The 23571-nt window shown below is 37.2% G+C and overlaps 1 pseudogene; it reads right to left on the reverse strand.

Moving 5' to 3' along the window:
* Positions 1 to 10002: 10002 nt before the first annotated feature.
* On the reverse strand, positions 10003 to 11117 carry LOC100617763 (lamin-B1-like; annotated as a pseudogene).
* Positions 11118 to 23571: the final 12454 nt, after the last annotated feature.

Here is a 23571-nt window from a genome sequence, read left to right on the forward strand (position 1 = left end):
GGAAGAGACTTGTTTGGCTCAGCCCAGCTATAGATTGATGCATAAGTCAAGAAAGCATGAGCAGTGTCTCCGATGTCTGACCAAGCTTTAAGTTCTCCATAGTACCTGCTTTAGTTGTCTTTGTAGCCATTGGAACAAATTGTTCTACCTAGTCTACTGAAGAAAGTCTAAACATGTTTTGGATAGACTTCTCCCTAATTCGCTCAAGTTTGAAAGCTGTCAGTTATCCTCAACCTGATATAGCCCTTCTGCTCAGACAGTTGTACAAGACACAGTTGCTTGGAGCCACAGAAGAGATTTGGGTGAAAAGTGGACACCAATGATGGATAAACGGCCCTGAAAAGGATTCAGCAAGCCCTCACACCAGAGGTGCTAGACCTCCCTGAACACCTGATACAACCCCTAAACATATTAGTGAACAAAGACAGGTTCCAGCAGTTCATAATTATAGTCAGTAGTATCATTCAGTTATTTTGCTCTTGATCCTCTTCACTATAAATCTTCCTAGGTATTTTTCCATTTTTTCAGCTGTTGATACTATGAAGCAACACAGGACAAATATATCAAAGTCATATATCTGCTTCTGCTGTTACCACTGGGCAAATCAGCCCTACTGCTTATTATCAGAGTAAGCAAATCCTACCTTGTAGGCCACAGACAAATTGTGAACTCTTCAAATCTTTGCTTTTTCAAAACCACAAGATGTCCAATTAAAGTTCAGACTATTTGCTCTGTGAAGTTACTCTCTTCACCATCTCTTGCCTATGCTTTAATAGACATTCAAAGCTTTCCACAATTGGTGCCATCATCTCTACTTCATATTGACCTATGTTACATATTCTACAACTTCAGCCAAAATGGATTACTTCCCAGTCTATGACCATAAATACTTCTGTTACTTAATTTTTGATGTTCCCTATAACTAGAGTAATTTCTCTTTTCCTCTTTTCCTTTTGAATTCCTAATACTTTAAAAACCAGCTCAAATGCTCTTTCAGAGAGCATCTATAAGTGCTTCAGTAGGGACCACAAAGTATAACACATTTTGGTAAAACTTCCAGTTATGTGCATTAATTGATTCATTTTTTAGGCTTCAGATTTACTTCATAAGGGAATATTGCAAAAATTCAGGATACTTACAACCTCAGACAGCACTTTCATATAAGTCAAATCTATAACATTGATAATATAGGAGAGCACAAACATACGTTTGCAGAGGAAGCCAATTGAGCAAACATACTTCCTATAAGTGGATAGCTTTGCCATGACAGGGAATCTTTTCCTCTTGTTTGCCTTCTTCTAACAGAGGAACTTTTACTATGTAAAATACAATTAGAATTTTTAAGAAAACAAAATCAATAAAATTAAATTAGAGGGAAACTAATCAGCAGGGGAGTGGGAAACATTTTTGCAAGTTTCTCTTATAAAGGTCTCATTTCTGAAATATATAAGGAACTGAGTCAAATTTGTAAGAATAAGAGCCATTTGACTTCTGGTCAAGATGGCGGCTTAAAGGCGGCAAAAGTTCAGACCTCTGAAAACCTTTCCTTACCAATCACAAACTGAATGCTCCTAGGGCACCAAAATTCAAACTGAACAACAGGAGAGATCCAGGGAACCCTCCTTCTGGATTCGGATCAAAAGGTACGCCACCCAAAAGCCAGAATCCTAGATCACTCGGATCTAAGGGGAAGGCAGAAGGAAGGTCCAGGACCCATCCCCCCAACACAGAGGGTGGCAGCAGCGGGAACCTCAGGGCCGGCAAAAGGGCCTCAGGGCCGGCTATTCTGAAGGGCACATCTTGAAAGCAACCTGAGCCAGTCTCAGGGGCTCCCAACACAGATGGCAGGGAAACAGAGAGAGACGGGGGAAGCCTGTAGCTCTCTGGCTGGGTCCTTCCATCTGAGTCTCACAGGAGGTTCCAGCTTCAGGGCACCAGCTGAACCTAATCCCATCAGGAGCCCTCAGAGCTTCTGAAAAGACAGAAACCTCAGGGCCAGCAAAGGGGTTGCTCCAAAGGGCGAAGGGCGTACCTTGAAAGTAACCTGGGCCAGTGTCAGGGCACCCAACATAGACTGCAGAGGAGGTTTTTTTTTTACTTCAGGGCTCATCCAGCCCAAACCAGCTGGACTTAATCCCATCAGGAGCCCTCAGAACTCAGGGAGGCCAGGACCCCTCCCCCCTTAGAGTGCAGGGTCTTCTGAAAGAACAGAAACCTCAGGGCCAGCAAAGGCACTGAGGTACCTTGTGGACTGTGCTGTGCCAGGCTCACAGTGTGGAAGTAAGGCAGCGGAGAAGCAACTGGAGGGAACTGAGCAGTAATACCTGAAACACCCGAAACACCAGCAGGCAGGGGAGGGTAGACCCTGGGCTTCCCCGGGAAGACAGAGCAGCTGCAGAGAATGGACAATTTGCCTGGGACTAAAGCCTTGGAAAATGTAATGTGTAACTCTCAAAAATTATATGCATCATTAGAGTAGTAAGAAGAATCACGCATAGGGAACATTTGGGGCATCAAGATGATATGGAGAAAGGGGGGGATAGAAAGGAAAAGGGAAGGGGGAATCATTGATGATACTAAGATATACTCCAATAAATAGGGGGAAAAAACTAAATAGAATAATCTTTCTCTCACAAAGATACACATGGGAAGGGGAGGGGAAGAAAACTATAAGAAGGAGAGGAAGAGAGTTTTTACTTAAACCTTACTCTCAGTGAAATCAACCCTGAGAGAGAAGAGCATCCAGATCCATTGGGATCTTGAATTCTACCTTTTCCAACAGGGGTAGGGAGAAGGGAAAACCAAGGGGGATAGGTGGGGAGGGAACACAAAAAGGGAGGGAAGGAGAGGGGTGGGGAGGGAGCAAAAAGGGAGGGATAGAAAGGGAAACATCAAGGGAGGGGACTAAGGGGACTGATTTAAAGTAAATCACTGGCTTAAAAGGTTATAGCTAAAAAAGAAGTCAGAATTAGGGGAGGATATCAAAATTCCAGGGAGTCCACAAGTGACAATCATAACTTTGAACGTGAATGGGATGAACTCACCCATAAAACGTAGACAAATAGCAGAATGGATTAGAATCCAAAACCCTATCATATGTTGTCTTCAAGAAACACACATGAGGTAGGTAGACACTCACAAGGTCAGAATTAAAGGATGGAGTAAGATCTTCTGGGCCTCAAGTGATAGAAAGAAGGCAGGAATTGCAATCATGATATCTGACAAAGCCAAAGCAAAAATAGACCTGACTAAAAGGGATAGGGAAGCTAATTATATTTTGTTAAAAGGGACTTTAGATAATGAGGAAATATCACTAATCAACATGTATGCACCAAATAGTATAGGACCCAAATTTCTAATGGAGAAACTAGGGAAACTGAAGGAAGAAATAGACAGTAAAACCATATTAGTGGGAGATTTGAACCAACCACTATCAAATTTAGATGAATCAAATCAAACAATAAGAGGTAAAAGACGTGAATGAAATCTTAGAAAAATTAGAGTTAATAGACATATAGAGAAAAATAAATAGGGACAAAAAGGAATACACCTCAGCACATGACACATTCACAAAGATTGATCATACACTAGGTAACAGAAACATGGCATACAAATGCAGAAAATCAGAAATAATAAATGCAGACTTTTCAGATCACAAGACAAAATAATGATCAGTAAGGGCACATGGAAAACCAAATAAAAAATTAATTAGAAATTAAATAATATGATACTCCAAAATTGGTTAGAGAACAAATCATAGAAACAATAATTTCATCAGGGTAAATGACAATGGTGAGACATCCTTTCAAACCTTTTGGGATGCAGCCAAAGCAGTAATCAGAGGTATTCATATCCCTGAGTGCATATATTAACAAACTAGGGAGGGTAGAGATCAATGAATTGGAAATGCAAAAAAAAAACAAAACTTGAAAGCAAACAAATTAAAAACCCCCAGAAGAAAACCAAACTAGGGATCCTAAAAATTAAGAGAAATTAATAAAATCAAAAGTGATAGAACTATTAAACTAATAAATAGGACTAGAAGCTGGTACTTTGAAAAATCAAAATAGACAAAGTACTGGTCAATCTAATTTAAAAAAGGAAAGAAGAAAAGAAAATTAACAGCATCAAAGATGAAAAGGGGGACATCACCTCCAATAAAGAGTAAATTAAGGCAATCATTCAAAATTACTTTGCCCAATTATATGGCAATATATATACCAATCTAGGTGATATGGATGAATATATACAAAAATACAAACTGCCTAGACTAACAGAAGAAATAGAATTCTTAAATAATCCCATATGAGAAGATGAAATTCAACAGGCCATCAAAGAACTCCCTAAGAAAAAATCCCTAGGGCCAGATGGATTCACAAGTGAATTCTATCAAACATTCAAAGAACAGTTAATCCCAATACTATACAAACTATTTGACATAATAAGCAAAGAGGGAGTTCTACCAAACTCCTTTTATGACACAAATATGGTACTGATTCCAAAACCAGGCAGGTCAAAAACAGAGGAAGAAAATTATAGACCAATTTCCCTAATGAATATAGATGCAAAAATCTTAAATAGGATACTAGCAAAAGGACTCAAGCAAATGATCAGAAGGGTCATCCACCATGATCAAGTAGGATTTATACCAGGGATGCAGGGCTGGTTCAACATTAGGAAAACCATCCACATAACTGATCATATCAACAAGCAAACCAACAAAAATCACATGGTTATTTCAATAGATGCAGAAAAAGCCTTTGATAAAATACAACACCCATTCCTATTAAAAACACTAGAAAGCATAGGAATAGAAGGGTCGTTCCTAAAAATAATAAACAGTATATATCTAAAACCATCAGCTAATATCATCTGCAATGGGGATAAACTAGATGCATTCCCAATAAGATCAGGAGTGAAACAAGGATGCCCATTATCACCTCTATTATTTGACATTGTACTAGGAAACACTAGCAGTAGCAATTAGAGATGATAAAGGAATTGAAGGCATTAAAATAGGCAAGGAGGAGACCAAGTTATTGCTCTTTGTGGATGACATGATGGTCTACTTAAAGAATCCTAGAGATTCAACCAAAAAGCTAATTGAAATCATCAACAACTTTAGCAAAGTTGCAGGATACAAAATAAACCCACATAAGTCATCAGCATTTCTATATATTTCCAACACAGCTCAGCAGCAAAAACTAGAAAGAGAAATCCCATTCAAAATCACCTTAGACAAAGGACTCTATCTCCCGAGACAAACACAGGAACTATATGAACACAACTACAAAACACTTTCCACACAACTAAAACTAGATCTGAGCTATTGGAAAAACATTAACTGCTCATGGGTAGGATGAGCCAATATAATAAAAATGAACATCCTATCCAAACTTATTTATCTATTTAGTGCCATACCCATTGGAATTCCAAAAAAAATTCTTTACTGATTTAGAAAAAACCATAACAAAGTTCATTTGGAAGAACAAAGGATCAAGGATATCCAGGGAAATAATGAAAAAAAAAATAGAAAGGAAGGGGACCTTGCAGTCCCAGATCTCAAACTATATTACAAAGCATCAGTCATCAAAACAATTTGGTACTGGCTAAGAGACAGAAAGGAGGATCAGTGGAATAGACTTGGGGCAAATGACCTCAGCAAGACAGTATATGATAAACCCAAAGATTCCAGCTTTTGGGACAAAAATCCACTATTCAATAAAAACTGCTGGGAAAATTGGAAGACAGTGTGGGAGAGATTAGATTTGGATCAACACCTCACACCCTACACCAAGATAAATTCAAAATGGGTGAATGACTTGAATGTAAAGAAGGAAACTATAAGTAAATTAGGCAAACACAGAATAGTATACATGTCAGACCTTTGGGAAGGGAAATACTTTAAAACCAAGCAAGACATAAAAAGAGTCACAAAATGTAAAAGAAATAATTTTGACTACATCAAATTAAAAAGGTTTTGTACAAACAAAACCAATGTAACTAAAATCAGAAGAGAAGCAACAAATTGGGAAACAATCTTCATAAAAACCTCTGACAAGGGGCAGCTGGGTAGCTCAGTGGATTGAGAGCCAGGCCTAGAGATGGGAGATCCTAGGTTCAAATCTGGCCTCAGACACTTCCCAGCTGTGTGACCCTGGGCAAGTCACTTGACTCCCATTGCCTAGCCCTTACCATTTTTCTGCCTTGGAGCTAATACACAGTATCTACTCCAAGATGGAAGGTAAGGGTTAAAAAAAAAAAACAAAAAAAAAACCTCTGACAAAAGTTTAATTACTCAAATTTACAAAGAGCTAAATCAATTATACAAAAAATCAAGCCATTCTCCAATTGATAAATGGGCAAGGGACATGAATAGGCAGTTCTCAGATAGAGAAATCAAAACTATTAATAAGCACATGAATAAGTGTCCCAAATCTCTTATAATCAGAGAGATGCAAATCAAAAGAACTCTGAGGTATCACCTCACACCTAGCAGATTGGCTAACATGACAGCAAAGGGAAGTAGTGAATGCTGGAGGGGATGTGGCAAAGTAGGGACATTAATTCATTGTTGGTGGGGTTGTGAATTGATCCAACCATTCTGGAGGGCAATTTGGAACTATGCCCAAAGTGCGATAAAAGACTGTCTGCCCTTTGATCCAGCCATAGCACTGCTAGGTTTGTACCCCAAAGAGATAATAAGGGAAAAGACATGTACAAAAATATTCATAGTTGCACTCTTTGTGGTGGCCAAAAATTGGAAAATGAGGGGATGCCCTGCAATTGGAGAATGGCTGAACAAATTGTGGTATATGTTGGTGATGGAATACTATTGTGCTCAAAGGAATAATAAAGTGGAGGAATTCCATGGAGACTGGAACAACCTCCAGGAAGTGATGCAGAGCGAGAGGAGCAGAACCAGGAAAACATTGTACACAGAGACTGAGACACTGTGGTACAATCGAATGTAATGGAATTCTCCATTAGTGGCAATGCAATGTCCCTGAACAATCTGCAGGGATCTAGGGGAAAAAAAAAACTATCCACAAGCAGAGGACAAACTGTGGGAGTAAAAACACTGAGGAAAAGCAACTGCTTGACTACAGGGGTTGAGGGGACATGTCTGAGGAGAGACTCTAAATGAACACTCTAATGCAGATACCAACAACATGGAAATGGGTTCAAATCAAGAACACATGTGAAACCCAGTGGAATTGCACGTCAGCTATGGGGAGGGGGGGAGGAAAAGAAAATTATCTTTGTTTCCAATGAATAATGTTTTGAAATGACCAAATAAAATATTGTTTAAAAAAAAGAAAAAGAGCCATTCACTAATTGATAAATGGTCAAAGTATATGAACAGGCAATTTAAAATAAAAGCTAAATTATCAACAGCCATATATAAAAAAAAAAACTTCAGATAGTAATTATAGAAATACAAATGAAAATAGCTCATCAGGGGGAAGCTGTGTAGCTCAGTGGATTGAGAGCCAGGCCTAGAGATGAGAGGTCCTAGGTTCAAATCTGACCTCAGACACTTAGCTGTGTGACCCTGGACAAGTCATTTAACCCCCATTGCCTATCCCTTACCACTTTTTGCCTTAGAACCAATACACAGTATTGATTTAAGACAGAATATAAAAAAATAGCTCATCAGATTGTCAAAAGTAATCAAAAAATAAATGTTATAGGGTCTACACAAAACATATATTAATGTACTGCAAGTAGAATTGTAAATTGACCTAGTTATTCTAGAAAGTAACAGTGTACTGCACCCTAAAGTCACTAAATGTTATATATACTCTTTGACCCAATGATACCACTATTAGGCCTATAATACCCCCAAAGAAATTAAAGAAAAACAAAAAGAATGCATATGTACACAAATATTTATAGCAGTTCTTTTTATGGAAGCAAAAAATTGGAAACTAAAGAAGTACTCATCAACTGGGGAATGGTTGAACAAAAAGTGGTCTATAAAAGTACTGGAATGCTACTATCATATAAGAAATGATGAGAGAATTGTTCTCAGAGAAACCTGGAGGAAATTGTGTGAATAGATGCATAGTGAAATGAGAAAAATCATAAAAAAATTTATAGAATCACAACATTAAAGACAAACAGCATTGAAAGACTTAAGAACTCATATCAGTTCAATCACCAACTACAGATAAAATGCACTGTATATATTCTCCTAGAGGTGTGAGACTTGGGTGCCAGAATGAGATATTTTTCCATGTGGCAAATATAGGATTTTACTTTGCTTGACTATGCATATTAATAGTAATATATTGACTTTTCTTTTTTTATTTAGGTGGGGAAGGAAGTGGGATTCAGGGTAAAGAAATGAAAAAAAATAATGTTTTGTTTTGTTTTTTTCTTAAGTTAGAAACAACAGGCAAGGGCCTTCCTTTCTTATTACCTTTATAAGCTGCCTAAAGGCTGTCTCAGAGGATTACTGTAAGTCGTGCCCATTCCAGGGTGCTGTTAACTATAGTTGATGCATTCCTGCCTCCCAGGAATGTTGGGTTCTAAAAGTATATTGTTATTCAATAAGTTCAACTCTTCAAGACTCCATTTTGAGTTTTCTTGGCAAAGATACTGGAGTAGTTTGCCATTTCCTTTTTCAGATGAAGAACTGAGGCAGAGTTAAATTACTTCCCTAAGGTCACAGAGCTAATAAGTATCTGAGACAAGATTTGAACTTGGGTAGATGATTCTTCTTGAATGCAGGCCAGGTACTCTAGCCATTGTACCACCTAGCTGCCTTCCTATGGGTCATCCCTACTAAGTATTTCTTGCCTTTCTTAATGTGATAATATCACAATAGGAAAAGTATCAGATTAGGGGATAGAAAGGTAGTGTAATGCCAAAGTATAGGGCCTTGATACCAGGAAAAGGAATCTGAACTCTTTTCAGTAAGTAATAGGGAACCATAGATAAGTTCTGAGCAGAGAAGGAACATAAGCATATAGTGAAGCAGTATTACAAAATGCAGGAGGTGGGGGAATGGCAGCTAATTAAATAGAGCTGTTCAGGATTCTGTTTGTAAGGAATAGGCTAATTGTTGATTAAAAACAGCTGAAGAGACAGTGCTTCACAGCTGAACCCTATTGTTAGAAAGGCGGGAAACCAACTTACAAATAAATTAAGCATAGGTTAGGAGCCCCTTTTAAAGTAAGCAAGCAGGTGTGACAAATAGATATTTTGCCTTGGGCAGTTAGCCATAAAAGTGAGCCAAGAGAACTATAAATGAGAGGAAAAGGGATTCCATATCTTGCTTCAATCAAGCATGAAGTCAAATGAGAATTTTGCAGTGGCCTGCACAGAATGGGTGATATATTAGTATTTCTGCCAATACCAGGAAGGAGCTACATATGTGTCAAAAACAGGTTAGTCTTTTTCCTAGAGAAGGAGTTTAAAAAAAGCTAGAGGGATGCTTTTTTTCTATTTAGTTTACCATGGAAAGGTAAGTGTGTCTTTTAAGAATGGAAGACTTGTGACAGGTAGGCCAATTGAGAGGCTATTCCCAGGAACCCGAATTGACCCTAGAATTGAGTGGAGATAATGGGATAGCTTTAAGAGCAGTTAAGAAAAGAGATGTAAAGAGGAAGGCAGAGAACAGGCAGCTTGAAATTGCAGTCTGGGCACACAATCTTGAAAATTTTAGCCAATGCTGGACTAGATGGAGCAATCTTCAAATAACCCCCAAACACAGAGTCATTATATTTCTCCTAGTCACAAAGACTTTATTTTAAAAAAAGAAAAATTCATAACATGAAAATGGCAGAAAAGCTTGATATTTTAAAAAAACATGTCATCAATAATTCACATCTTACAAAAGTTGCAGGTATGATTTATAAAACTTTTCAGTGTCATGAAAGGAAATTAAGATTAGATTTATAGCTTATAAATTCACATAAAGGAAATATAAAAATATTTTGTGCTTCTGAGCAGATTCTGAGATATGTATATTAGTATTACTATAATTTCCTAATTTGAGAAAGAACTGATTCTAACAGTTCACATAATTTCCCAGGTTTTCTTGAATGTTCCTTGGATCTCCCTGTAGATGAGATATTCTTTTTCCCAACTGCTTCAACTTCCTTCTTTTTATCTTCCTCCTCTCATGTAAAGTTGTTTTGAAGACATGATTTCTTTGAGCAACCTCCTCTCACTGAGAATTTTTTTACTATAATCTTTACATCTTCACTAGTACCCCAAGAGTTCTGGTTCTCCAAATGAGGCCAATGGGAGAAGATTCAGTGACTCCAACATTTGCAGCCTAAAGTGTGACCCTGACTTGCACACAGGTATCTTATTTTTCTGATCATCTCCCAGACTCCCATTGATTGATTCTTGTAAGATATATTCTTTAAATGGATAAAATTTCCATCAACTATCTTTTTAATACAAACACTTCCAGTGTTTGGGGAGATGATGCTACAACTTCTGATTTCTATGTCAGCTCTCTTCATCTTTCTTTTTAGCTGCACATCCACTTTGGATGGAAAGTGTTCTTGATGCTGTTACTCAAGAAGAAAGGATTACAGAAAGCTTCAGTCTTTCTTCCTCATCCTCTAACAGTTTTCTGCATGTACTGATTTCCTTGTCTAGCCCTAACTTTACATCAAGAAGTTCACAAACATTTAACTGTTGCATTTAATTCTTGTTACTTTATTGGGCAGCACTCTTGGAGAATTGTCTATTCTTTAACAAGCAAATCCTGTGGTGCTTGCTCCCTATCCAAGCATGCTGAAGACTTTTTTTTTTTAAAGAAATCTGGGAGGAAAGACTTTCAATCTTCACAGGACTTTCTATCAGATCAGTTCTTCCCCTGGAATCACTGACAGTGGATGTAGTCATCTTTGAAGACCTAGAGTTCTCAAGTTAAGCAAGATTAGTCTGTTCTAGATCCATTTTGTACAACTTCATTTGTCCTTTTACTGCTTTCTCATCTCATGGAGTATTTGAGCCAACTTGTACTGGCTTAACTGATACCCAGAATCTACTCCTACTGAGTTGGTTTCACTGACTTCATAAGGTCTTTTTTGAAACTCCAAATCTTCAGGGGGGCTTTGACAATTATTCTCAAATTTATTTTGAGTAAGGTTTCATCTAACTGTTTCTTAGAAGCTTCTAGCCATAGTTTGATTCCTCAAGTCCTCCAAATCTTGTCACTAAGTGCTATGGCCAAAGCAATCTCTGGAATTCAGTGATATGATCATACTCTCTAATATTAATTTAGGCACCATTGAGATCAGATTCTTTCTTGTCATAATTAAGCAACAGCTGATCATGTTCGGTTTTTAACCTGCTGAAGTTGATCTGTGCTTAGCCCTCTTCTGGCCATGTATTCCAAGGCATCCCTTGAGGTAGACCTCATTGAGCACCTTGATCCCCATGAGTTTTAGCAGTTGCTCTTACTTTCCAGGTTCCATGTTTTGTCTTTGTACATTGCTGACAAGTTGTTGAACTGTTGCAGCCCCTCTTTCTCCTGTAAGTAGGACATTTGGATAGGGCTAAGTTGGGGTTCCTGATGCCTGTTCTCTGCATCATGAGGGTTGTAGTTGTCTTTACCCACATGTTATCTGCAGTGGATGGTGATGTTAGAATAGGGAAGTGTGGATGGGCTGGCTTTCAAGACCTGTGGCAAGGAAGACTGGGTTAAAAAGGCAGTGACTGAGGAAAGTGGAGGAAAACTATAAGAAAGTATTAAAGAGTCCTAATTCATCATTCAGCAAGCATTTTAAAGTGCCTAATACATGCCATATTCCCCTCCTTACCTTTGAATCTATAACTTCTTTCAAGGCTCAACTACAGAACCTCCTACTAAGGGAAATCTTTTCTAGTTCTTTTATTTATTAAACCCTTATCTTCCATCTTAGAATCAATGCTATTTATTGGTTCCAACATAGAAAAGTGGTGAGGGCTAGGCAATAGAGTCGGCCAGGGCTACATAGCTAGGAAGTGTCTAAGGTCAAATTTGAACTCAGGACCTCACATCTCTATATTGAGCCTCCTACTTGCTCCCTTATTCTTTTAGATATTATTGCTTTCAAACTCCTCAAATTACTTTGTATTAACTTATTTGGATATTCTTTGTTTCCCTCCTAATAGAATGTAAGTTGCTAGTTGACAAGCATTAATTTTCTTTCTGTCTTTTTGTCTCTACCTTCTGCCATAGGGTTAGAAATCCACCTCAAATAGCAAATACTTAATAAATGCTTGTGGTAATTGTTGTTCTGATTCTTCCTATGTGGTACCAGCTACTCTCCAGTGGCATGATAGATATGAGGCAGTTTTCTCTCACCTTACATTCTCCTTTAAATTCTCTTAATCAGATTTGGAAAAAAAAAAGACCACACACAAACACACAGTCTGCATTTCTGACCAAGTTTAATTACTAAGTGTACCTAATGTGGGCTGATATAAATCTCTTTCATGACACTGTTCTTTGACTATTTCTCAGACTTTTACTGGTTCATCTACATATTCCCCTTGAGCTTTGGGCACATCTCAAGGCATAGTCCTTATTATCTGCTCTTGTATTCTCCATCATGGTGATTTCATCAGCTCCAATGGATTAAATTGTCATCTGTGCAGATCTACCTATGGCCATACCCGCAGCAGAAAATTACTTCAGAAAGGTAGCTCTCTATACTAGTTGGCAATTTATCCATAACTCTCTAAGCTCTAGGATTTACTGTCATCTTGAAGCATGTTAACTTTAGAGCAGTGTGGGATGAATGATGCAATCAGAGGACAGACTATATAGTGAGTTGAGTCAGAAGAAAAAAGAGGCATCAATTATAGAAAACCACAGAGTTTAAACACAAAAGGGAGAAGAAAAATGGCATAATAGCTATCAGGGATAAATAGGTTGTTGGGTTTCTTTTTTTTAAGAATAGAGGAAACATAGGCATGTTTATAGGCAATAGGGAAGTATTCAGGAGTCAGGGATTAAAGATAAGTGAATGATATAAGGGACAATTAGTAGAAGCTTGTTGCTTAACTAATAGACTGGAGCCACTCTATGAAGATGTTGAAAAGCCAAGTTGATGAGTTTATAACTCATCCTTGAGACAAGAAGGAATTGATGTGGTCAGACTTGTGCTTCAGGAAAATTATTTTGTGGCTATGTGGAAGATGAATTGTATTGGAAGGGCTGCCATGTGGAAGAAAGACTAGATCTAGATCTGATCTGTTCACTTGCTTGGCCCTAGAGAGCTAGAAGCTATGAGTAGAAGTGGCAAAGAGATCTAGGCTGAATGTAAGGAAAAACTTCTGACCAATTAGTTTTAATTCTAAAGTGGAACTACATTAGGAAGTAAAAGAATCCCCTACCCTCTGCTTTCTCATTTATTCAATAAGTGCCGGTCCCAAATAATCAAGAGATTGTTGGACATTACCACCTGCATGTCTCATGAACTTCAACTTATCCAAAATGGAATTCATTCTTTCCCTCTTAACTATCCTTCATGCATCTTTTCAGGTTTCTTGGGTCAATGTTTGATTTTCATCTCTGCAAATGATCCACATATGTACCTGTGGCCATACCCATAGCAGAAAATGACTTTAGAAATTTTAGTAAAGGAACTGTCTATTAGTAGGCAATTTACTCATATTTTTTTTTGAGAATGGGAGAAAACATGGCATATTGTAGGCAATAGGAAAGCAGTCAGGAGGAAATGGGTAGAGAATGAAGATAAGTGAGAATTGAAATGATAGAGAGGGCAATACATAGATGCTTGTTACTTAACTAATACAGAGCCATAATATGAAGGATTTTAAATGTAAAGCTGAGTTTTTTAGCTTATCTTTAAAGCAAGAGAGAGTGACATGGTCAGGCTTGTGCTTTTCAGAAAAGAGACTGAAACTTGAGAATGAAAAAGTTGTGCTGAGGCTCTTTGGTTTATTTATAGTGATTTATACATAGTATTTGCTTAGTAATTATTGAACCGAAGAGTCTGATATAAAGATTATATTTTGGTGGCTCATCTGGTGCCTTTGCTTGAAACATATAGATCTTTTCCATTTTCAATGAATAAACTTAGGGGAGTATCTTTCAAATGCTAAGACTTTGGGTCTCATTAGCAGGAGGCTTTATGCATTTGCTGTGTGCATACCTCACAATTCTATCAGTTTCGTAAGCAACTAATAAGGAAATTGTTTAGGAAATTGGTGTCCTGGGATGAATTCAAACTGATGCAAAGCAAAATGTAGTTGACTTTTAGAAGTAACTCTTACCTGTGATATGTAAAAATTAAAAAAAATAGCAAGCTATATGAATATAGATAGAAAAAGTATTCCAAAACTGTTCGGATACTTTTGATAGATGTAATTAAAAGTATCCTCATTGATGAAGTGAAGCTCATATGTGAACATCCTTTCAGGGCCAGGAGCGAGGATGCTAAAGAGACTCTTACTATAAACATAAAATATTTATTGAAATATATAAGGATAAATAAAGGATTTCTAATTGTAAGGAATTCTAAATCCACTCAAATAAACTCCCAGATTCTACAAGGAACTGCTTCTCCTGTGTTTCACAGGCTACCTCCCTGATCTGACTAACCCAAATTTATACTATCTAAATAAAAACTATCACTATTATCCTTAATGTCTCCTTCAAATTATAAAATAGCAAAGGCTAACTGGTTGTGTTTCAACAAGAATCAAATTAGGATTCTGAGACTTAACAGACTTTTTTTCTTTGGTCTTCTCAGAATTAAACAATCTATAAAACCACAAAAGATATTCAATAGTGTTTCTCAAGTTGGGAAAGGAAAACACTGAGTTCCTTCAGATCTTTTCCTCAGAGAGAGATGCAAAGATGTTACCTCCTCCAGCCCTGAGAGAGAGTCTCTTGAGTGTGTGTGTCTGCCATCTGCCAGAGAGCATCTCCCAGCTGCCAGAGAGAGTAATTGACATAGAAAAACGGTTATAACTGTCACATCCGAAATTAACATGCTCTCTCAGTTCTGCTTCAAACTCCAGTTCTTTCTCAAGCCAGCCACTTTACTTCTTATCCCTAAACTAATAAAATAATACTTATTTTCTAATATTATCCTTATAGATATGACTCAAGGGAGTCTGCATATTTGGAGTCTTTGGGTAAGAAATTCAGGAAAAAGGATAATGTAAAGTGTAGGGAGCAGCTAGGTGGTTCAGTGGATTGAGAGACCTATAGATGGAAGGTCTTGGGTTCAAATCTGTTCTTACATACTTCCTGGCCATGTAACCTTAGGCGAGTCAATTAACTCTCATTACCTACCTCCTACCACTCTTCTGCTTTGGAACCAGTACAGTCTTGATTCTAAGACAGAAAGTAAGGGTTGTTTTTTTTTTTTTTAAATATAGCATAGTTGAAGGTTATGAATTTAAAGAGAGAGGAACTGGTCAAGGCCCACCCCTAGCATTTAAACTCTGAGTTTGTTTCCTCATCTATACGTTAAATGGATAGGACTAGATGGTTTCTAAGGACCTTTCCAGTTTTAAATTATACCACTATGATAAGAATATTGCCCTATATGAATGTTCTGAAGCAGTAGAATCTTCCAAATTTTCTAGTTATCTGAAAGTGAAGGGGGTAGATGCACATGGAACGTAATCTTAAAGCCTTCTATTACATATGGTGACTTTTAAAAGCAATTTCCAAAGCAGGACTTTATTAAAGGGGGAAATATGTTTCTCTAGCACTGGGTATGGTACAATCCTTGACAGGTTCTTAGATCCTTGAGTAGATCTAATAAGTTGTCATTTAACAGATACTAACACTTAGCAGGAGAGGAGAAATTTGAATCCTGGTTTGTATATGTTAGATGAAACAAGAAGGAAGAAATATGAGATATGACAGTGGGAGATGACCTCTATAAAAGCTTGCATTTAATGTGTTGCGATTGAAAATAGATAACCCATCTGTTACCGAGCATAAATACTTAAGGACACTGAATACCCTTTCTCTAAAGTTCTATACAACCCTTGAGGGGAATGAAAAAAGTTTCTAGATAATGCAAGGATCAGAAAAGTTACTATAGAAGCTGAATACATGGCTATTAAATTGGAGGGTATAGCAGCTTGGATGTGTCTGGACTATATTAGGGTTTCTCAAGTAATTAAGGAGACCTTAAAGAATAAATATTATTATGGCAAGTATAGCTATCTAAGAAGGAGATCAGTCTGCCAATAGCTAACAATAGATTAAAAATTATTTAGAGAGAAAGAAAGACACTTAAGGAAATAGAGCTGTTGGGGGAAAAAAATAGCCATAAATCTCAACTTGCTTAATTTGACTGGGTTGTATTAGGTCAAATTTGCCTCCTTGCTATACAGTCTTGCATCTTACTTGTATTCTGTGTATTTGTGCATATACAATTGAGGCCACAAATTTTATTACTTTCTTCTTGAATTTGGTCTTATATGAATTCCTGGGTGTCTAAACTACTAATGTTTCTACATTATAGCTTCTCACTACAGTATCTAGCATTTCCCTTCAATTCTTCCTTTCCATTTAAAAAGCCTTTTAATTAGATCTGCAAATGTTGGTTGTCCTTTGTAGCAAAATGATATCACTATGGTGGGGTCAATGCATAGTGTGTTAGACCATGGCTGATCAGAACAATGTGAGCTTGGAAGGCTTTATCACAGTTCAGGTACAAATGGTGCATATGAACATTTGGAATAGAGATGTCTCTAAATTTGCAGATTTCATGTTTCTTTTGAACTATTGCAATTCTGCTTTGGTCATAGAGCATAGTATATTCTTTGATTCAAGCTCACCATGCGGAACAATCCTGTGCCAGTTTCTCCTACGTCTCATAAATCATACTAAAGTTCTTCAGAGAGACCTTGAGAGTCTGTCACTTCTTCTGATCTCCGTGTGAGCACTTGCCTTGGGTGAGTTATTTATAAAATTGCCCTCTAAGTAAACATACATTTTGCATTCAAGCAATGTGGCCAATTGGTTGGAGTTGCTCTCTGCTGTAGAGTCCAAATGCTTTGGCAGTTCAGCTCTTGAGAAAGGACTGTAGAATCCTGTATTTTATCTATCCAGGTGATCTTCAGAATCTTCCTAAGACGATTCAAGTAGAAGCAATTCAGTTTCCTGGCCTTCATATACTGCAATAATGAAGGCAGCACAGTGGCTCTGTAGACATTCAGGCAATTTACTACCTCTTCTTTCCCACACTTTCCTTTGGAGCCTCCCAAACAGTGAGCTAGCTCTAGCAATGCATGCATCAACCTTTTCTATGTGGCCAGTTCTGCCTGGAAAGTATACTGCCAAGGTAAGTGAACATATCCACAGAATTCAAAACTTCTCCATTTGCTTTAACCAATAGTTCCATGTCTAGATGGTGTGGTGCTGACTGGTAGAGAATCTCTATTTTCCTGGTGTTAAATTGTCAGACCAAAATTAGTCCAAGAGGCAGAGAATTGATCCATGCTGTTGTATCACTATCTTAGAGGCTGCATTGAGTGCACAATCATCTATGAACAGAAAGTTGTGTATCAACTCTCCCTCCAATTTAGTCTTGACTTGTAGCCTTTTCAAGTTCATTTACCATCAGTGAGATAGCTAACCTTGATGCTATTTTCATCCTCATTAAAGGCATCTGACAATGTTGCTGAGAACATCATGCTAAAAAGCATGGGAGCAAGCACACAGCCTTGCTTCACTTCTATCTATTGGTGCCTAGGAAAACAAGAGCACTATCCATTATCTGGAACCCATACAAGCATACTATCATGGAGCTGGCATACAATACTGATAAACTCTAGCATCAAATTTTTCCATGATCTTCTATAATCCCTCATGACTGACAGTGTCAAAGGCCTTGGATGGATTGACAAACTTTGTGCACAGACCTCTGTGCTGCTCCTGGCATTCTTCTTGGAGTTGTTGGGCAACAAACACCATATTGATCATTCTCTTGGCTCTTCCTGAAACCACACTGGCTCTTTGGTAATTGATCAACCATCTTCCAGGTGAAGGATCAGCTTATGGTGTGAATTAATTTTTTATTTACTATATTAATTTCTATATAAAGATCAATGATAATTTCTGTGTATTCTTGTCTGTGTACCGGGTAAGAGATTCTATCTAGTGTTCTGCTTATTTCCTTTCCTTTGTTCTAAGGAATCTCTAGAAATATGTCCCCTTTTAGCAAAATTTGGTTACTAAATGAATGGGGCAAAGGTTCTCTTCCTGAGTAGTTCCCTATGACATGAGGATAGAGAGAGGGAGGATAGTCTGATATACTACCTCCTATTCTCTATTTGATTAGAGATGTCTTGAGATATTCAAGAGAGGAGCTGAATGATGAACTCCCAAAAGTATATTTATTGATCTGTCTGACCCGATCAAGAGAAATTTGGTAAAATTCAGAGTTAGCCTAAGAAATACTTAGGAAAACAGTTCAGGAGAAATTGGAGTAAAATTCCTAGGAGTTTAAATAATTCCATAACTCAGAACATAAAGTGAAAACCATTTGCTATTCAAGAGTAAAGTAATATATTAGAATTCTAATCTTGCCCTTTAATTCTCCAACTGCTTAAGTCTCAGTAAGAGCAGTCAGTTCCATTTTTTGATCAGGAATGTAAGTTCACTTTTCCAAAGCAGTTTCAGTTAGTCTCTGAACCTAAAGTTTTTGGGGGCCCAAACTGTAGAAATGGTTTTACATATTTTGAAAAATACACTTGAAAATTGTACTTGGAGAATGACAATATTGTTGTAGGATAGAAATATGATTTCTTTAAAAAGCAGAACAGGAAACTTATAGACCACCATAATTTTTTCTCTTCATAAGAATAAAAAAATGTTAAACTGGCATTAATTTGCCCCTCTGTTACTTACTGCTTTTAAACAATCAACCTAAAGATGCCAAGCAAGTCCTATTATCAGTCCCTATACTGGGACTCCCAGATTGATGATGGATCCCAAAGAATTTCCAGAAAGAGAGAAGCTTGTTTTAAAGTTATGAAGTAACTAAAAAGTAAGTAAAATTTATTTTTTCTGTGAAGGCAATAATAAGACAGTAAATAAGTATAAGAAATTGACAGCCTTTGGCTGGTTTGAAAGGAAATGGAGAAAAAGTTACACTTGGAGCCCTCCAGAAAATTAGTTTCCATCAACCACTGTTTCTTAAATAATGCAATTCCTGTTAACCCTAATTAATATTCCTATTTGTCTTTTTTAATAAAAGCAAGTACTTTAAATCTAGAGACTATTCCTGATGTAAGTCTATTGAGGAGTTGATAAAAGTGACTGACATACAGTCATCAGGGAAGGCTATGTCATAGCTTTATTCATCTCAACATCAAAGGATTTGTATAAGTGTAGTTGTCAAAAGGAACTGTTGTTTAATTTATATATATTTAAACTAATATGATCACTATTATACCCCAAGGTTTATTTAGCTATCACTTATAAAAACCATGATATTGTAACCAATTCTAGTTGCCCAAAAGTCTTCAAAGAAATTGTAATGAACTATGCATTTGAAAGCCTTTAAGAAACCAAAAATGCAAAAGTATTGCAGCCAGTTTTGTGAAATAACAGATTGTGTTAAATTGTCAAAAATTCGATGGAGTGAAGATTGTGTATAATCTTAAAGACTAGAGGAATTAAACAAATAGAACAAGGTAAGAACTTCTTGGACAAGGAAATAAGAAGTGTCCAAGCCCACTAGAGAGATAAAAAGAAACCAAGAAAGTTTAAGCAAGTAGGAATTAGAGAAGAATGGTTAGAAAGTTAAATGAAAGTTGGGGTCTGTTTGTACTAACATGATGTGAATGAAGGATTAGAGAATGATTTTAGAGTATTGAAAAAGTAGATTTGAGGAAGAGTCTGGATACCAATCAAAGAAAAGATTTGAGGATTATTTTTTTTTTTTAGAGAAATACCTCTTTAACAAATACTGCATGTATACCTTCTCCAATTAAAATTACCAAAGGAATTTCATAAGACTTTGAAAGGGTTAAGCATATTCACTGAGAGAATTTTGGTTCCTTGATCTAGTTTAAATATGCCATAGACCTTGTAAAAATATTTTCATAAGTAGATGTACTTTTTATCTGCCTTCTTAAGGTACACTGGTAGGATTAAGTTAAGGAAATAAAAAATTCTGGGTGATTTAAAGAAATAAACCACCATAGGGATTTGGAGTGCCACCACAAGTTGTTTCTGTTTTTTTTTTTTATATATATAAGCTAACTGAAAACAATGGTCCTTTGGAAAATTGAGTTTTAAATATTACATTAGCAATTATAAATCAAGAATTGATTTGGTTGAAATTTGTTCTGAAACCAAAATATAAGGTGGTCTCATTTACATTCAAATAAATTATTTACATCTACTTCCCAGTGTTGTTGTAAGAAGAACAAAATCATGAAATGCATATAACAAAATGCTTACTTTGTGCAGAAGATGAGCATTATAGTATTCAGACCTTATAGGAATTCATTTGGACAAAATATTGTCACTGAAAAAGTGCTTTTTAAAAAAAATTGACACTGAAAGTTGATAAATAGGTGGGAAGCATTACATAAATTATTATTGAGTATAATCATTCCATACTGAACAAAGATATGATTAGTATGAAAATGCCAGAGGTAAAATGACTTTCTACAAATTGATTATTTTGAAATGCATTTGATTAAATCACCTGGTAAGTAATATCTTCCTTATAGTGTGAAATTTGAGAAATCATGCACTCTGGCTCCCTCAGAGCCAGGTAGAAATTCTAAGGCCCTAATCAGGGAAAGGAGTCTCAAGACAATGGGCCTTTCTTGGAGGTTCACACCTCCAGAAAGGCAAGGAAACTAAGTCAGCCTTTCACTCATCAAGGTGACCCCGCTAAAAGAAAAGCAATCTGAGGTCTTCTGCTCAAGCTCCTTCAGGGGTCCAGTTCCACAGCTAAGTTCAAGTGTCTGTCTTCCAGTCTCTCTTCAGAGTGACTCTTCTTCACTCCAATCCAACTCCGAGTCAGAGGATTTTCGATCTCCTTCTGACCTCTGTGGTCCACTATTTAAAGATCTTTTTCTCTTGTGTCACCTCCCCTAAATTTCATGTCTACCAATCACAGCAGATGCTCCTCTCCAGCACTGCCCACTCAATATATGAAATGAATGTTCATACCTTTAGTGGCTAGTTTGCACCTTTAGTGGCTAGTTTGCACCTTTAGTGGCTAGTTTGCACCTTTAGTGGCTAGTTTGCACCTTTTTTTGTAGTTAAAATGGGTAGATCTACTTCAAATACTGAGTTAACACTTTTGGGGATTAAAATCTAAAAATAGATAGGGGATTACAATTTTATCTTCACTATAAAGAAAGAGCTAAGTACCTTCTTGTTACAATCAGGGGAGAGCCAAATCCAATCTTCACAATGGAGACCTATATCACTTTATCGGTTATGTTGCTGGCCTCACCAATAAACCTGATATAATCAATAAGCTTATATTCCTATAACAGTCTGGGAGGCACAAAGGGATTACCAGAAAAGTTTCACTCCAACACTGGGCCCAGGTGCAAGCTTTTCTTCCACAGAGTGATTACTTTTCTGATGAGAAAAGGGTAGAGGAAGTTCATCCCTGTTCCTGATCACGAAATCTTCTTTGGGTAAGAATTATGTCTTATGTGTATGTTTTAAATGTATCATTTTGTAAAGTCTTTATGTCTTGTATGTTAGATATGTATGGTTTGGTTTCTGTATGTATAATTAGAATTTTGCACCCAGGATTCCATTTCTCAGAATCCCACTTTCATTCTCACATTATGTTCTTATGTTTTGGAGATAAAGTTTCTGTAACCCTGCCCTCTCTTGCTCTTCTCCCAAGAACATAATTGGGAAAACCTCTTTACTGAGGTTTTACTCTTGTCCTTTTATATCCTCTACTTCAAGTGATTATTAATAAATCTTATAAAATATGATGCTTGGAGTTATTGGATATTAATTTTAATCTTACATTTCTGGCAACCAGCAAAGTTGGAAAAAGAATTCTCATTTTTTAAAAAGATAGTCTTTGAATAAAGATAGGGAGTTTTCCTGGGGGGGGAGGGGGGATTAGCTCAGCAGGAGAAGAGCTACTCCTGCCTGCTGGCTCCCACAGCTGAGTCTCCTCAGAGTAGGTAAAATACATATATTTTCCCTAGCTGAGTGGCTGATACTGCCCCCCTGCCTCTGGTTTCAGCTATAACTCTTCCTACCCCCACGTGGGTCTCAAACTTGGGATAGCCACTTGAAGTTCCAGCTAGCAGCTGAGGAGGTTTTCAGACCAGCATTTCAGCGAATAGGGGAGCAGCCCCTTATGTGCTGCCCACTCTACCCCCTCCTAACTTCCAAGCCAATTTTTAAGCTGACCCTGGGTGTTTTCATGCTTCTATTTGAGAGAGTGCATACTAAGGGGTTAGTCCACATGGGGAGTCTCCTGTGCCACCCTCTATACCCTAAAACTCAGCATAACAAGAGGGGCAGGTAGTAGGTCAGTGGATTTGAAGCTGAAATTTTTGGAAAGTAACCTCTGGGGTTTCTTGACCCAAAACATCAGGTGGAGCCTGTATTTTCTATTCAAATAACCTTTTTGTTCTCCCTGGTGTTTTTGCCCCTTGGGAAGAGGGGAAGGAAGAATACTTTACCAAACCTCTTAGCTAACTCCTGATGTTTTGTTTTTTACCTTCAAGTAAGTGTCTTTTGTTTTCCCTGTAATCAAAAGCCATAGAGCTATAAAGCATGGTTGAAACTCTAAGGGAATGGTTTTTGTTCCCAGGGAATTTTACTAAGTTGGAAAAACTTACAAGTTCAGAATGGCTTTGTTTAATTCTGTTCCTGGTGGGTTCTTGTATTGATAGGATACCTTGCAACTGTTATCTTGGGTAATCTCAAGATTCAGAGGGGAGATTCATCTCCCTACACCTCTGTCATTTTGGCCTGCCCAGTATCTACAACACATCCAATATGGGGTTTGTCCACACTATGCCCAAGGGGGGTATGGGAAACCCCAGAAGTATGACCAAAGGAATCTAGATGGATTATCATACTTGGGAGGGGAAGGAACCTCAAAGATTCTGAGGGTTGAATTTTAAGCCTTTTCAGACCCCATTGTTTTATTGATGTTAACCATCCCAGTTTGTTCCCCTCCAAATAGTGAAGAAGTCTCTGTAACACTTCTATTGGAATTGGAGAAAAGGACTCTTGAATTCAGTGTTCACATCCTGTCACATGTATTGTAGTTGATCATTTTTAGAGTTATTTTTGTTTAAGTTCACATATTAATCTAATCTAATATCTTTTGTTACACAAAGTCATTTTTAGCTATTGTGTTTTGGTAACTTACTATATGTTCTGTTACATTGTCTTTATTTGTACCTTCCCCTATGACCGGACTGGAGGAAATACTATCATAAAAGTCCATAATGTGAACTTTAAAAATTATTCTATCCTACTTAGACATACTTTAGGGGATGATAAAGTTGTAATCTCCTGATTGAACAATGAAGGTACTTAGTTCTCACTTTACAGTGAAGCTAGAGCTTTAAGCTAAGTCTATTTTTAGTGTCTTAATACAAAAG

Source organism: Monodelphis domestica, chromosome 2 (genome assembly GCF_027887165.1).
Source record: "Monodelphis domestica isolate mMonDom1 chromosome 2, mMonDom1.pri, whole genome shotgun sequence".
Lineage (NCBI taxonomy): Eukaryota > Metazoa > Chordata > Mammalia > Didelphimorphia > Didelphidae > Monodelphis > Monodelphis domestica.